This window comes from Chionomys nivalis, chromosome 25 (genome assembly GCF_950005125.1).
Source record: "Chionomys nivalis chromosome 25, mChiNiv1.1, whole genome shotgun sequence".
In the NCBI taxonomy this organism is placed as follows: Eukaryota; Metazoa; Chordata; class Mammalia; order Rodentia; family Cricetidae; genus Chionomys; species Chionomys nivalis.
In genome coordinates this window covers 24724735-24741066 of record NC_080110.1, presented here as the reverse complement: position 1 = coordinate 24741066, position 16332 = coordinate 24724735, and the positions used below count along the sequence as shown (strand labels likewise).

The window sequence follows — 16332 nt, the reverse complement described above, 5'->3', positions numbered from 1 at the left end:
GTCAGCAAAGTCACCTGAGGCAGGACCAAGGTCTTCCCCCAGTATCTAGACTGAAAACTGCCCAATCTTAACACCCACAGGCATTATGAGGCAAGGCAACTTCCCAGCTCACTTGAGGCCTTTAGTTTATTAACCTCAGAGCTTCATCAGAATACTGGAGTTTATCTAGATAACTGTTCTAACATATTGCTGTGTATAAGTTCCAGCAAAGACTTGCAGAGTGTGTTAGAAAAAGAAAATGTGCATAATAAGAGGGTTTTCATTTTCCTCCTGCTCGTCTCCCTGCCAAAAGTTCTCTGTGGTCAGTTGCATGTCATCCTGAGCTATAGAACCCTCATGCTCTATTAACTGTGGTGTCAGGAAAATGGCTGCAAGAGATTTTCCATCCGGTCTGTTCCCTGATGATGAGATAAAAACTTCTATTTTCCTGCCATTTCCCCCTTATGGGTATGAAACATTTTCCTTCTCAGAGAATACGCTTTGAGAGTGGAAGTTGGTTTTGCACATTAGATACTGGAACAGAGAGGGTAAAGTGTTCACTTCACTCTCTGACTCTTTATTAGATATTTCTGTATTTCATTTCTTTATCTAATGTGAATTTAACTAGGGAATACGTGGCGCTGTAGTAATGGGTTTTGAAGAATTAAAGCATTGGGCAGATGCTCTTAGAAATGCTTTTGTGCAGAAATTTGGAAAAGGCTAGTTTCTTTATACTTGCGAGAAGATACTTATCACAAAGTAACAGAAGATGCTGCTCATATTTTGATCAATACCCCACAGATGTGTCATTCATTTTTCTTCATAGCATTGAAAGACATGTACTGTTTCAAAATTTAAATCTACAGCTCCGGGTTACAAAAACATCTTTTAATCTGAGGCGGTGTAAGAACTAAATTGAAAGAAGGCTCTATATTAGCTCATTTCAGGCAAATTATCTTTGCCTTAGTGTCAAGACACTAAAGTAACACTATCAAACATGTGTTTTCTTCTTATAATTGTATTGTTTTATAAAACACATTCCCTGCCACCTTCAGAGATTTCCCTAGGAAACCTTAAAATTCATAATGTGTTTCTATATGTCCTTTTCATGTTACTTGAACTCCAAAAGCCTTTGTATTATAGATGCCAGTTAATATCAATTTATACTTTATATACCAACAAGAAGTGATAAAAGAAAAATCAACAAGTAGCCACATGATGTCAGTTATTTCTCCCTTGGCACATCAATAGTATTTGATTTGGGGTAAAACTAATGGTAAACCTCTATAGAGTAAAAACTCAACTTTGGTTCCTTTGAATTATGCTCACTTTTTCTCGAATGCTGTGTGTACTGCTAATGTGGTTCATACTGAGAACTGGCCCTCAGGCATCATGAATCCTTGTTTACATTTCCCTAAACCTACATAAATAGTTGCTTTCAGTTGTATTTCAGTACAAATAACTTTGTACTTTAGCTGAAACACATAGAAATTTGGAAACATACATGAAAGTAAATTTTAGGAATTAAGAATGCTCCTTTGCAAAGTAAACCGTTTTCACAATTTCTTTGGCTGGAAATGTGAATATGTTAACTAAATGCTGTGGATGATCTATCCCATTCTTTCAAACCACTCCCAGTGACCTCAGACTTGAGCATCTGGAGTTCCGCGCTACAGGATAATCCCACTCTGGCAAATGGCACCTCCAAGGGGCTGAGTAATATCCTCTAATGGATATAATAAATAGTTCAGCCTTTATTTTTGTTTGTTTGTTTGTTTTTTCACATTCTGAGGTTTCATTGATCAGAAGTCAGTCATGGTTCAAAAATATTAAACGGAGAATGCCTGATAAGAACAATTCACAAATTTTAAATGATAAGCTGTTTTGAGTAGTGGGATGAATTGAGATACGAACTACAGGTTATTCATAGTGTATATATCACAACCTCACATCATACTTGTACCTGACTAGGAAGTGAGATCTGCTGCTGTAGTATACAGGTGCCTAAGTGACTCTTCCATAATAGCCTGTACAATTCGATACCACGCCACAGTGCCTTTTTCATGTTATTCCAATATAGATATTGTCATCATCTGAAGATTCAATATATTATCATCTCAATATAGTATACTTTCACAAGAAGAAGGATAAATCTAATGTGATAAGAAAATTTAGATGAGATTACATTCACTTAAATTTATTATGTATCTTAATACTTGCTTTTGGAATAACTTTTCTAAAACAATTTTGATGTTTAATTAATAAATGAAATCATATGTATGTACATCCAGGAAAAACACGATGTGTATAGGGCTCAGTGTTATTCTCAGCTTTATACCTCTACTAGGTATCTGGGAACTTCTCTGTAGATAAGGGAACCATTGCATTGCTTTCCTATTTAGGTGATGGTAGTTATACACATGGTTACATTGGCATTATATCTGTTCAAATAATTTTATTTAATTTTAAATAAAAGTTAGAAATGAATATACATGTTAAATCAGTCCTCTTAGGAAGCACTAACTGAAATTCAATCGATTCAGGATATATTGGCTAAGATATTCATAGACTATCAAATTTTCTCTCCTGTTAGGGTGTATCACTACTCTTGACTGATGGGACTGCATGCTCTGTCATCTCTTTTCCTCTCTTATGACACTTTCATGTCAGTATCTTTTGTGGACCTGTCTCATTTCCCACATTCCCGGCCCTTTACTCTCAGGACTCCTTGATGTCTGGCTTAGCTCCTTCTCCACTCACTTTGGGCCATAGTATCTCCTTCATTGAGCTATTTATAATGACTTGAATTTGCTTCTTCATCCAAGCCTGTCCCCTGTGCATCAACCATTTGGCTCTAGTTCATTAAGACGTTTCTGCAACAACTAAACTTAATTGTCCAAAGAAGTGTTTGTTCTAATATGCTTGGCCCTTTGACCTGAAGTCTTCTCGGTGGTGGTACTCTGTTCTCTTGCTGTTTTGTGAGAACTGCCTTCTAAGGGTAAGCACACTTTCCCGAGGTCACCCTCCATTCATGACTAGAGCTCATCACTGACTTTCCCTAGGATGTGTTTCATATTCTTTTTTTTTTTTTTTCAGTCTTGGCAGGGTCCATATGTTTCTTTACTCTTACATGAATATAAAGAATTTATTTTATATAACAATGGCAATAATGATGATAATAATGATGATGGTAACAATGCTTCAATTTCTTTTGATCCTATAACAACTTAGCCCACACTCAGTGGCTTATTTTATTACAATACGTACATTAAAAGTCTGACCCTGATCTCGTTGGAGCTCTTAGAGAAGAATCTCCATACTTTAGACTTCATGTATCCCTTGGCTCATGGTTTTCTTCCTCCTTCAAAGCGAACAGAGCCTTGTAGGACATTTTCCATGTTACATCACACTGATACGGATTCCTCTTTTCTCTTTTCTGTTTTTAATGTTCAAAGCTCTTTCCACTGTTCAGTAAATTTAGATCATCCAGTGTATTTCTCCCGTATCAGTGCTATATGGTCAGCAGTTTCAATTTTATTTGCAATCTTAATTATTCTTTGCAAATGACCTTAAAAGAAAGCACATAGATAGATAGATAGATGATAGATTTATAAATAGATAGATAGATAGATAGATAGATAAATGATAGAAGCTGTGTTAATGAAGGTATCAGCATCCCTGAAGGACTATATTTCTGTCTCCCATAATAGCTGACAACTATTCACAACTAATCACTTACTGGGCACTGAAATGTATATATGAATTCACAAGGCAAGGAATTACAGACATTCTGAAATTTTATCACTGTATTTGTATTTGAACAAGGCATCCTGACATTCTTTCCTGCATGGATTGAGAAGACATGAAGCTTATGAACTTGAAATAAATACTTTGATATTACTCCTGGAATAGAAGTCAGAGTATCTCTCTCTGTGTCTCCCCCCCCCCTCTCCCCTCTCTCATTCTCTCTCTCTCTCTCTCTCGTGTGTGTGTGTGTGTGTACTCCTGAGTGTCAGTTCTTTGAACCTCAACTACCTAGAGTGACATAAAGAGGGCCAAGAAAGACCTGTACATAGAGTAGTTTAGTTTATATCACAGGTGAGTGGCTCTGACCTTGAGACCTGGTCCTTTAAAATGATGAGGTACGTACCAACCCTTTGCTTTGGAGGGGACTTACATCTAATGTCACATGAGCATCTTGATTAAAAAGAGTGTGGAGAACAAGTCACCATATGTGCTCAAAAAGTACGGAGAAGTGGGTGGGACCTTTGAAAACTGTGTTCTAGCAACTGTTCCAACAGTAATCCTGTGAAGTTATTACAAATGTGTGCATCATTATTTTTTGGGTGAGGAAACTAAAGGCAGAAAAACATGAGTAACGTGCTCAGTGGAGTAGCAGAACTGAGATCATATTAATAGTTTGTGCTCTTTGCTGTCCATTTGTTATATCCGTTGCTCATCATAGCTGATCTACTATAGTGTAATTGTTTTCATATGTGATTTTTTTTACATGATTGTATAACCCATTTGTCTTTAGGCTTTGTGAGAGTTTAAAAAGACTATGACTTTGTTGTTCACGTTTCTATGTCTAGAGTCCAGACCACGTTGGCCTAAAGTAATTTATAGCAATTTATTTGGAAAACAGTTGGATACTATATCAGGTTAGCAAAATGGTAGCCATAGGTTCTCCTCTAGGTTTTAGAAACTTTTCAGCTGTGGGGTCTTAGATAGATTTACAGTAGCAGTCACGGCTTTCCTCCTATTGAGCAGACCTTAAATCCAATCAGACAGCTGTAAGACATCAGTAACACATTACTGACCCGGTTGCCCTGTTGGACATACGTTATTGGCCAGTCATTATTGTAGTTCACAGGATTGAAAACTGGGTATGATTATTTATAAATGCCAACAGCAGCAGCCTGGATCGTAGTACCCTCCACCATTATGAGTGTTATTTATTTAGGAAGGAGGAGTCCAGGTCAGGAGCAGCTTGAGTTCTCCAAGACCTGTGATGAAGTGTGTAGTGTTATCAACAATAGACTCTTACCCTGAAGCTGTGTCAGGTGATCAAGAACAAGGGCAATTAGCATGTATTGCTTTTGGTGGTTTCACAGATACCGTCTGCCACGTGCACTTACCAAGAGTACTCAAGAGAAATACTCCACTCCCGATGCTCTCGTTTCTCTCTACTCTTCGTCTGCTGTATACTTCCACCCCTTTCTCACTTAACTCCCTCCCCAATTTCTCCTTTCCCCCTCATAGCATATGCGTTCTGCTGTCTTCTTCACTAGAGTCATTTCTTGACCCCTAGCCCCCTGCAGATTTTCATTTCCTTGGCTTTTATAGTCACTCTGGGTTAGACCTCAAAACCTAAAGATTCAGATCTAGAATCTATACATGAGAGATCGTGTGAGATCGTGTGTTGGTTTGTCTTTGTAGGTGGGTTGCCTCCCTCAGTATAGTAGTTTCCAGTTCCACCTATTTACCTGCAAAGGAACAAACTATAGGCAGTTGATGCCTGTGAAGGGAAGAGAGTCCGTTGTTTTTTTTTTTTTTTTTTCAGGGACAAGCAGCTGATAGACTACCCATGCTCAAGCAGTCACCACTACATCCAGGTGGATATGTGTAATACTAATTGGACTCAGTAGGTTATATAATTATATGATAGTATATAAAATTATATGTTTTTATAAAAATGATGATTAGAAAAGACGACATGAATTTCAGAGGGGAATGCAAAGGCATGGGAGGAGTTTGGGGTTAGTGGGGTGATTAAATGTTTAAAATTCATTATAGTGATGTTTGAAATTCTAAAATAAATCACTAAAAATAAATTTAGACATTTTATTAGACTGGGACCTTAGTCAAGTACATAGCTCTATTCCAAAATGAGGCAGAAAGTCTAGAATAATAACCATTTGATGCAGTCTTACAACATCTATGTTCTCATCATTGTTTAGTTAAATGAAGTTATGGACAGTAATTATTGAAGAAGAGTAATAAAACTCTTGAAATAGAAAATATATGTGGAATATTTTCTCAGAGAGAAAGAAGGAAATGATTTTCCCAGAAAATGTGTAAATTCAGCCATTGTTTTGGATAGCAAGTAGGCTTACAGAAAATGATAGGTAATGTTATGTTTCAGAAGAGAAAATATAAAAAAATAGGAGTCTTTACATTCAATTTGTATTCTCTTGCATAATAGATACCCTTTGTTATATATAAAAGCTATTGTGCTATTGTATTTGGCTTGTCACCAGCTCATACAGATGGGGTCACTTAGTGTATTCTCTATGTTCATGTGTAATCATAGCCCTCAATGCAAAGACAATGAGTTATGACCGAGCTAGAGGCACAGCGATGAAAATGCATAATACAACGAGGGAAGATAAAGTCAGAATAATTTTAAAAATTAAATGGTGAGAGGCTGACAAATGTGGTCTGTGTATTCAGAAAAAGTCCATTGCCATATAAATTCTTTCTCGGGGGTAAAAGAAAATCAAGCAGCACATGAAAAACTTTGCTCCTTCGCAATTGATACTAATCAGTAAGTGTTGAGGAAAAGTGATTGCAGAAATGGCAAAAACAACAACCCAAAAATCCCTTAACAACCTTCGCTTGAGCATCTGGCAGGAGGAGAGGCAAAAACATTGACTATGTATTATGGGCTAATGTTAATTCAGGAGACTGCTCACACTTGGAAAGTGAAAAGCAAAGCATGCGAGCACAAGTGGTGCTGATGAAAATTCTGTCCCAGGTCACAATATGGAGCCGAGATTGGTCTGTTGTGGATGAAGGATATGCAAATAGAAGGTCCTTCAGGAGAAAAGTGGATTTTGCTTTGAAACTCCAAAGGCCTGATTCACTTGTAGATTTTGGAGACTGTATCATGGAATAGTTAACTGCAGAATCCCCTTTATATGCCAAACTCAAACAGCACCCATGGAAAGTTAGCCTGTTTGTAAGAAACTTCTTCAAAATATGTACTTAAGAGAAATCAAAAGCATGTCTGGTCTTATGTTATAAACAGCAAGTGGATAGCTCTTATAAGTTTTATTTCATTAATATTACTATTTAAAATTCAATTTCTATCTTTGTGAATGCTAACCTTCCAAACAAGGAATTCTATATTCATGGATAAAGACACATATTTTGAGTCTTGCATGCATACATGTTGTCTTTTACAAGTTCCAGTCATGACATAGACAAAATCCAACTCCTTGGTTTTTGACCTGATGTGCTCTCAGGTTTTCCTCTGTGCCCCTAAATGATAATGTCATATCCTATTGTACTTTTAGATGTGCCCCATACCGTTTTAAAATTTCTAAGTTTAATTCAGGAATCAAAATCTCCAATGTGACAGACTGACCAGAAACTTTTCTTTAGATTCTTCTTTATCGTCCAGCTAATGTCTGTGTTGCAAATGATTCCCCAAGCTGGAAAAAAAATTTGAAAAACTCAAAAATAGTGAATTGTTGATTTAGCATGCTTTTTACCTAGAACGAACTCTTTACACGATCTACCAATTAATCTTCACAACTTGAAATTCAGGTACACTTACCTCCCATTAATCAATGACAAAATGAAAGCTAAAAGAGATTGAGCAGTTTGTTCAAGGTTCCATAGCTCATAAATGATAGGTCTGGGTTTGTATCTCAGGCACCATGAGATCTGAAACTTGAACCTGGTACCATTGTGTAAACCATCCTTCATCACTAAGGCCTAGGTAGGATAGCTGGAAAAATAAATGCTTGCCTTGAGGGTAAGATGCTGCTAGGATGCAGTGTGGAAGAAAGTACTGAAGATAAGGTTTAATGATAAAGTGAGGTGAAAAAATAGAGTAAGAATTGGAATAATAAAGGTTTGAGAATAACAGAGATTTGAGTTGGAAGGACCAAGGCGAAGAGTTCAGACTCTTTCTGTATTCTCTTCTTAGCTGAAGAGAATACAGCTAAGTGGAAATTTGACTAGGAATAAAGAAATCACTAAGGGCATAAGGGCAGCAGAGCCCTTCCTGTGGCAAAGTCCTTCCATGGAAGTGACGGTTGGGCCTGGAAAAGTAAAGTCCCTTTCTCAAATGATTTTATTAATTGTTATATATCTGTGCATCTTGGGAATACAGACTGAGCCTGTAGGTATCAAAACTGAACATGACTTGTCATCCAAAGAAAAGCCATTTTTTTGTTTGAAAGTTATTTTTGTGAACACCAGTCATGGGTAAATTCTCTCTCTCTCTCTCTCTCTCTCTCTCTCTCTCTCTCTCTCTCTCTCTCTCCCTCCCTTCCTTTTCTTCTTTCCTTCCATCCTTTCATTCATTCATTCACCTTTTCTTCCCCTCTTTCTTTCTTTCTTTCTTTCTTTCTTTCTTTCTTTCTTTCTTTCTTTCTTTCCTTCCTTCCTTCCTTCCTTCTCTCTTTCTCTCTTGCTCTCATTCTCTTTTTTTCTCTCTCGTTTTATTCATTTGGTTTAGGTGCAAGTGTATAGTAGCACATCTGAGGTCAGTAACAACTTTTGTGAGTCTCTTCCTTTATTATGTGGGTCCTAAGGAGTGGAACTAAAGTCATCAGGCATGGTGGCACATGTCTTTACCTACTGAGATGCCTTTCAGGTCTCAATATTTTTTCTTTGAAATTAAACCTTCTATCTTCTAAGGACTTCATATACTTTTTTTTAAAAAGCAAGACTTACTGCTTTTATTTATGTGTATTTATGCACGCATATGCATATGTATGTGCACATACATGAGGGCAGATGTCCAAGGAGGCTAGAACCATCTTAGCTTCCTTGTAGTTAGGATAACAAGTGGTTGTAAATCACATCACATGTGTTCTTGGAACTGAACTTGGGTCCTTGGTACATGTTCTCAATTGCTGAGCCATTTCTCCTGCCCCTCTCTCCTTTTCATCTTAAAAGTTGACATCTGAAACAGTGGAAAACTAAATTTGTTAGGGATTATCTTACTCTCTTAAATCTGCATAAAATTTTGATGCAAAATCGCAATGAATTGGTGATTTTGGGTATGTCTGACTAGAAGCAGGACATTGGTAGACAAAGAAATAATGACTGTGAATGTCAAGGCTTTAGAGACTATTGCTTAGACCAAAGGGAACCTGTCGTGAAAGAGAAGAATAATTGAAACATATCTGAAGTCATGTGTCAGTCAGCATCTATTACTCTTAGACAGATTGGGGAGTGAGCACCTAAAAACACAACAGATTTTCTGAAATGCTGGGACATAGGCTCTTTTACTGGAGTGAGGACTTGAGGAGCCCAAGTCTAGACATCTTATTCTCTACTCTCTATCGATGGTGACAGTTCAGAGTGTGGTTGTGGGAGTAGAGTGGGACCTGATGATGCAAACATTTCCTTTTGCTATTGGTTACTTAATAACATAGAGCGTACTAGAGTCTATTTCTAACTAACATAGTAATGTACTAGAAAGGTACTCAATAATGCTGCCACTAATGCTGGAGACTGATTTGCTATTTATGTTCATTGGCAGACTTTATTTTCTAGTTCTGTGTGGTTGCAGACTCCCACCTAGGTGGTCTTCTCAGACTGAGAGAACAATGTTTCATGGTCACTGACTTTTCCAGGAGTGTAAAAGAAATATCTAAGCTTTCTTAAAGTTTTAACAAGAGTTTAAAAGGGGAGTGAGACCATTTAAAAAAAACCATAGGTGTGCTTTGGACCTAACAAGTAACAGACCATTTAGAACACTTAGACATTTTCATCTAGACATCAGAACAGTTGTTTGCACATGTGAGTGGTAACAGGTGATGTTAGAATGGGTGAGAAGAGTCAAATAAAAGAAGTGTCCTCCTCTCTGTTGCTGTAGCATAATTCCCGTCTCTCACAGTTCTAGAGGCTAGAATACACAAGTTAAGGTCCTGCTGTGTTTGATGAGGGCTGTGCTCTGATTCTAAGACAATGCCTTGATTCAGCAATCTTCCAGAGCAGGCAAAGTGTCATCGCAGAACAAAAGGCATAGAAAAAGGAACACTTAACCACTCAAGCTCCTTAAAAGGAAGAGCCAGGTCTCCAGGCTCTGGCTCACGGGATGTAGGCACGCTAGGATGGCTATGGATATAGTCTAAGACAAAGTCATATTTAAAACATGAATGTTCTTTTTCAATTTCCTGTTTTAAATTGGTCTGGAGCATGAACTTTGTAGATGGCAATGCTGTGTGCTGCAATGTCAAACAACATGGACACACTTGTGACTAATTTATTCATGAGGGTAGTCTTCCTGAGTTAATCACTTTTAAATTACTCTGTTCCCAATACCATGACAGGAAAGATTTCCTTTTATTTATTCTTCTCTCACATAATACATCCTAATGGCAGTTTCCTCTCCCTCTAGTCCTCTAAATTCCATTAAACCTGCCCTCTCATCCAGATCTGCTTCTCTCAATTCAGAAAATGGTGTAGGAGGTCCTTCTGTATTTGTGTTGCTTTCATTGGTTATTAAAGAAACTGCCTTGGCCTAGTTGATAGGGCGGGTCTTAGGTAGACAGCAAAGACAGAACAGAATGCTGGGAAGAAGAGCAGAGTCAGGCAGACACCATGAATGTCTGGCCTGAGACAGACATAGATTAGAATCTTGCCGGTAAGCCACAGTCACGTGGTGACACACAGATTTAATAGAAATGGGTTAACCAAGATGTGAAAGTTAGCAAATGAGAGGCTAGAGCTAATGGGATAGGCAATAATTTAATTAACACAATTTCTATGTGGTTATTTTGGGTAAAAGCTAGCTGGGTTGCCGGATATGGCCTGCTCCTCCTACAACAAGAAAAGAGCAGGTCTCCCAGGTATATCAACTGGACAGAGAATAACAAAATGCATTAAACCATGAACAAACACTGTATCAAGGCTGGACTAGTCAACCCATTAGGAGGAAAAGAATCCCAAGAGCAGTTAAAAGAATCAAAGATACCCCACCCCCACGGTTAGGAGTCCCACAAGCACTCCAAGCTAAACAATCCTAAATAGAAGCAACATATGCAGAAGATGTAACTCAGACTCAGGCAGGCCTGGTGATTGTCTCTTCAGTCTCTGTGAGTCCCTGTGAGCCCTCATTTGTTGACTATGTGGGCCGTTTTCTCCTATGTCTTTCTCCCCACTAGCTCCTTTAATCCTTCCTCCACTTCTCTCCTGGGGTCCTCGAGTTCCACGTAATCTTTGACTGTGAGTCTCTATATTGCTTCTATTAGCTGTGAGAGGAAGTCTCTCTGATAATGATTGGGCTAGGCACCAATCTATAGAAGAGTATCATTAGTAATCACATCATTGACTTTTCTTTTGCCAGTTGTGTTTGGTTCTATCCTAAGTCTCTGATCTATACAGCTTCTTGTTTCTGGCCATCAAAGTAGTTTCAGGCATGGGCTATGTCCCTGTGGCCTGGACCTCAAGTTACATCAGTCACTGGCTGGCAGTTCTCATAAGTTCTATACCACCATTGCCCTGGCACATCTTGCAGGCAAGATGGGTTATAGGTTGAAGTTTTGTGGCTAGTTTAGTGTCTCACCCCCATTATTAGAAAACTTGCCTAGTCACTGATGAATTTTGGATGAGGTATAATGAAATTTAAAATGAGCAGGTTTGAGTGAAATTCAACCACACAAACATCTTGCATAGGAAACAACAAGTGGAGATTCTAAGAACTTTGTTTTTCCAAAACCACAATGACAAGAAAGTGTTGTCAGGGTTTCTGTCCTGCCCAGTTCCCACAGTTGTTAAGTCCCAAAGAAATCACACAAAGGTCTACATTCACTATAAACTGATTGCTTCATTAGCTCAGGTTTCTTATTAACTCTTATAACTTATATAGCCCATTATTAGCCCATTATTCTTATCTGTGTTAGCCATATGGCTTAGTAGCTTATACAGCAGGGCACATCTTCCTTCTTCTGTGGTCAGGTCACAACTGCAGACTAGACTTCCTCTTCCCAGAATTCTCCTGTTCTCATTGACCCACCTCTACTTCCTATCTGGTTGTCCCGCCTATACTTCCTGCCTGGCTACTGGCCAATCCGTGTTTATTTAAAATATAATGGACAGAATAGAGATAATTGTCCCATACCACTGTACACAAACAAACAAAAAACCCAAAGCAAAGTGACAACAAAAAGTCAATCTGAGGATTGAGAGGAAAATTTGGACTCCCTGTTATTATCTACAGACCAATCATGCAGTTCTCAGAAATGCCAGAATAAAACAAAAGTTGGGGAGCATGTCTAAGATTTTGCAGCTTCTGTCTGAGCCATTTCACCCTTGTGCAGGGATGGTAGAAGCACTGTAATTTACCAGAGTCAGGAGTGGAATGAGCAGAGATAGACTTTTGTGTTAATGTAGGTCATCACATTCATTAGTATTATGTGATTTTTTCCCCTTTTGTCTAGCTATTGTTTTCTGGATGATAGTTATGACTTTGAAGAACAAAATGTGTAATTTTATCTAGGGCTTTCTTTAAATTTTTAAGTCAATTATATTCTGAAATGTGAGTTTTCTTGTTTTCAAGGTACATTAAAAAGTTATGGATGCATATTTTAATGGATATCATCACATTATTTTGCAAAATTAAAAGAACTTAACTCAATGGGTAGGCATTATATGCCTCAAAGAAGCAGAATACTGCTTCAGTTACTCTCACTCTTTACAAAGGAGCTTCACTGAGGTATAACACAGGGTATATTTTGTGTACAACTGATGCTTTAATGTATACATGCCATCACCATAATGACCATTCTGACTCCACCATGTTTCCTAGTGCTAGGCTGAAGCAGCTCCATATTAGTTCCTAGCAATTCACTGATGCAGATATTCTTCAAATATAGGACTATGTTCTGAGATTCCTCAATTTCTGAATGGTTATAACAACCGTCCTTTCCAAAGTTGTTTGACCAATTCTCCAACATGTTGAAACAAAGCTTATTGTATGTGTGGTCAGTTCCAAATCTGACCACTTTGACTTTCTGTTTCTTTTACCTCCCCTGTTATCCATAAATGTATTTTCCCATAGGTAATGTTTTCCTATGTCTATACTTAAGAAGCTGCCCATTATTGCTAACCCCACCATGTTAAATCCTGTCCATCAGTCACTTTATTTGAATTTGCTCTATTCATTAAGAGTCCATGCTCGGTTACCCATGACACTGTTCAGATTTCAGTGCCTCCATACTTCTGTTGAAACTGTATGGTTTCATCAGTGTCTAAAATCTTTGGTACCAGCCAGCAAGTGCCCCCTCATCATACCTCCTATTCATATACTTATTTATTTATTTGTGTATGTTTATGTGTGTGTGTGTATAAAAGAACACACATGGTAGTATATGCCAGGGCATGTGGAGGTCAGAGGTTTACTACTTTGGGCATCACTTCTCAGAAATCATTCAGCTTGTTTTTGGAGGTAGTTTCTCGGTGGTAATCTGGCAGTCACTTACTGGGTTGGGCTGGCTGGCCAACAGGCATCAGGAACTCACTTATCTCTGCCTACCAGTGCTAGGTTAAAAGCACACACCACCGTAAGGGGCAGGAATGGAGTGCATGTCCTTGTGTTTGCGTGACACGTGCTTTGCCCAGCTGGATCTGTGTTTATACTGCTTATTAGTAATTTGCAAACTATGAACTGCATTTTCCCTTTGATCACAGACTTCGAGGTGGCATACTTAGATCATATGTTTGCAGTTTTCTCTCCATGTTGTTCGGCCCATCCAGATCAGTGTGATCCGCTCATTCAGCTGTGAGGACTGGCCTCCTCCTCCTCATTGCTCATGAGGGTCTGCAGAATTCAGATTTGGTTCTTCACTGCAACAGGATTTGTCTGGGAAAATTTCACATAGGTCCATCTCTTTCTACAAGTAAATGATGCTTGGCCAGCTACTACTGTCGCCATGTCCCAATGACAGGCAAAGTTGACACATTGTGAGCCTTATATTGACTTTATTCATACTTAGGGAATGTTCTCAATTAAGTAAAGTGAGTGAGTTCGCCTGTTAGATACTTTCCCTATGTACTAGTCCTGTGCTCTATAGCACCACTTTTAGATGGTGCAGACACAAAAACCTTCTTTCTGTTTGTCCAAAGTATTTGGCACTTCCCCACATGAACGCTGCTGTGCTTTCTATCTTCCTTAAGGATACACTTGTACAGGTCTTCAAATAAGCTAGCTTCTAATATTGCTCACATGCCAAGCAAAGGTGATTATAGCACAGAGACCTGCTTTGCCCATGTCTCCCATACTTATTCACCCTGTAACATTCAGACGAGAATGTATTTCCTTACTTTTTTTTTGACAGGGTTTCTCTGTAGCTTTGAAACCTGTCTTGGAACTAGCACTTGTAGACCAGGCTGGCCTCGAACTCACAGAGATCCACCTGCCTCTGCCTCCTGAGTGCTGGGATTAAAGGCGTGCACCACGACAGCCTGGAATCCTAGCACTTCTTAATTACTACATTTCTTTCTTTCAGTTATTAGTCACTAGCTGAAGTTCTCCATGCATAAACATCGCTCTGCAGGTAGTAAGGGGCTTACGAGGACAATAATATAATAAATAATAATAAGATATAAGCAATAATAATAAAGCAATACATTCAATAATAAATCAATAATAAAGGCGATGATCAGTAAGGTTTTGCTGTATACAGAGGTGCACAAGTGACTTATTTTTGTTAACTAAAATCCTAGTGATGGACAGGCTATCCTCCATGCCTCCTGAAATCCAAGTCACAGTTTGAAGCCTGATAAATAACACATTTTCCAAGAATCTTCCAAACGGATAATTTTATCTTCTCTCATAGAATTTTAAATATTCTGTTTGTCTGTGTTATAGTTGTCATGCCTTTATTGTGAGTTTAAGATGGAGAAGAATTAGGGCATATATTTGGCTTCCTTTAAGACATATTTCAGATTTCAGAGCAGCGTCCATACTGAAAAGACGGAAATAAATAAAAACCAATAGTGTGCTAAGACTGTTGACTATTCTATTCAATTATTTGTTGTGAAATATTTAAAGCACACATAAAAGGACGAATACTATTATGCTAATATCGATGTGTTCACCACCAGCTTTAAAACATTGATATGAAGACATTAATTCCTCATGTGGCTGTCCTCCATTCTGTTTGTTTTTTCCTTTTCGATAGCAATTGTGATTCTGAAGTTAGAGTTAGTGTCTTTACCATTGCTTACTGCGTTTCTTTGCATGGATATTTTCCATTACTCTCTGCGTGACCTGCATGTGTGAAACACATTTACACTATGTAGGACTGTTTTAATTATTTCTGATGAGTACAGGGGTCATTTCATAACTTCTTTCTTCATTATTGTGTTTCTCAGATTGTCTATGCTGGTGCCTTTAGTGGCAGAACCCAGTGGTGAGATCATTTATTTTAATTGCTATGTGCTATTCCTTTATGGAATGCTTTCTTCGCTTCTTTGTGTATTATCTTGGCGGAAAGGCATTTAATTTCCCCTTTTCCCTCTTAGAAACAATATTACAATGAACATTCTCATACAGTTTCTTGATAGACTTGGAGTACATTACTCCAAGGATTATACTGAGACCGATTTCCATTTTGGAATGAGGGTGTTCATTATGATGAGGAACAAATGCATAGGAACCAGGGTTCAAACACTAATTGGCCCTTACTAGCACTTCCAGGAAGCAGTGGGCATCAGCTATTTTTTCTGCTTTTCTCCTGAGTGGGCATGCCTTACCTCAGCCCTTGGCATCAAACAGTCAACCTGGCAATGGTATTTTTGGCTCTAGTGTGTCCTGCCAGAGCCAATTCCCAGCTGCTCCTGCCTGCTTTTGGAGCCAGAGACCAGCAGGTCCGTAGCTTCACACAAAAACTACTTTGCATTTGGGTTCTATTTCAGTTCCACTGAGAGGTTTATTTACTTTCAGAGCCCGGGGATTAGTCCTCTTTCTAAATATTTTATTTACCATTGCTATGAGTCTGGAGCAGGGAGAGTAAATGAAACATGTATTTCTTTCGCTTACTATAATCAAAAGTTGATAATAGCTGCACCACCTTTTAAAATAAGCACACATTCTTAGACTCATCTAATCACGGGTTTTTTGAGCTGGAAGGCATTTTAAAGAAAAAGCCAGTAACCTTACTTTATAGGTGAGGGAATTGTGGTTCTGAGAAACTAAGTGATTTAGTGATGTCACATCTGTAGTTGATGGTGGCAAGCCCAGACCGAAGCCCATGGGTCCACTCTATTTTCCCTCTGCCACTGCCACCACTGTCATAGTTTTCTCTATAAGCTAAGAATAAATGTATCATTTTATTTTCAACGGGACCAAAAGAATGTACTAGAATTTAAGAAATTAGAAAAAAAATA

General features: G+C 38.3%; 1 protein-coding gene across 1 annotated transcript in view; it reads left to right on the top strand.

Moving 5' to 3' along the window:
- The window catches only part of Trhde (thyrotropin releasing hormone degrading enzyme), a 369227-nt gene that overhangs the window by 174941 nt on the left and 177954 nt on the right, over positions 1–16332 (top strand). The window lies entirely within an intron of this gene.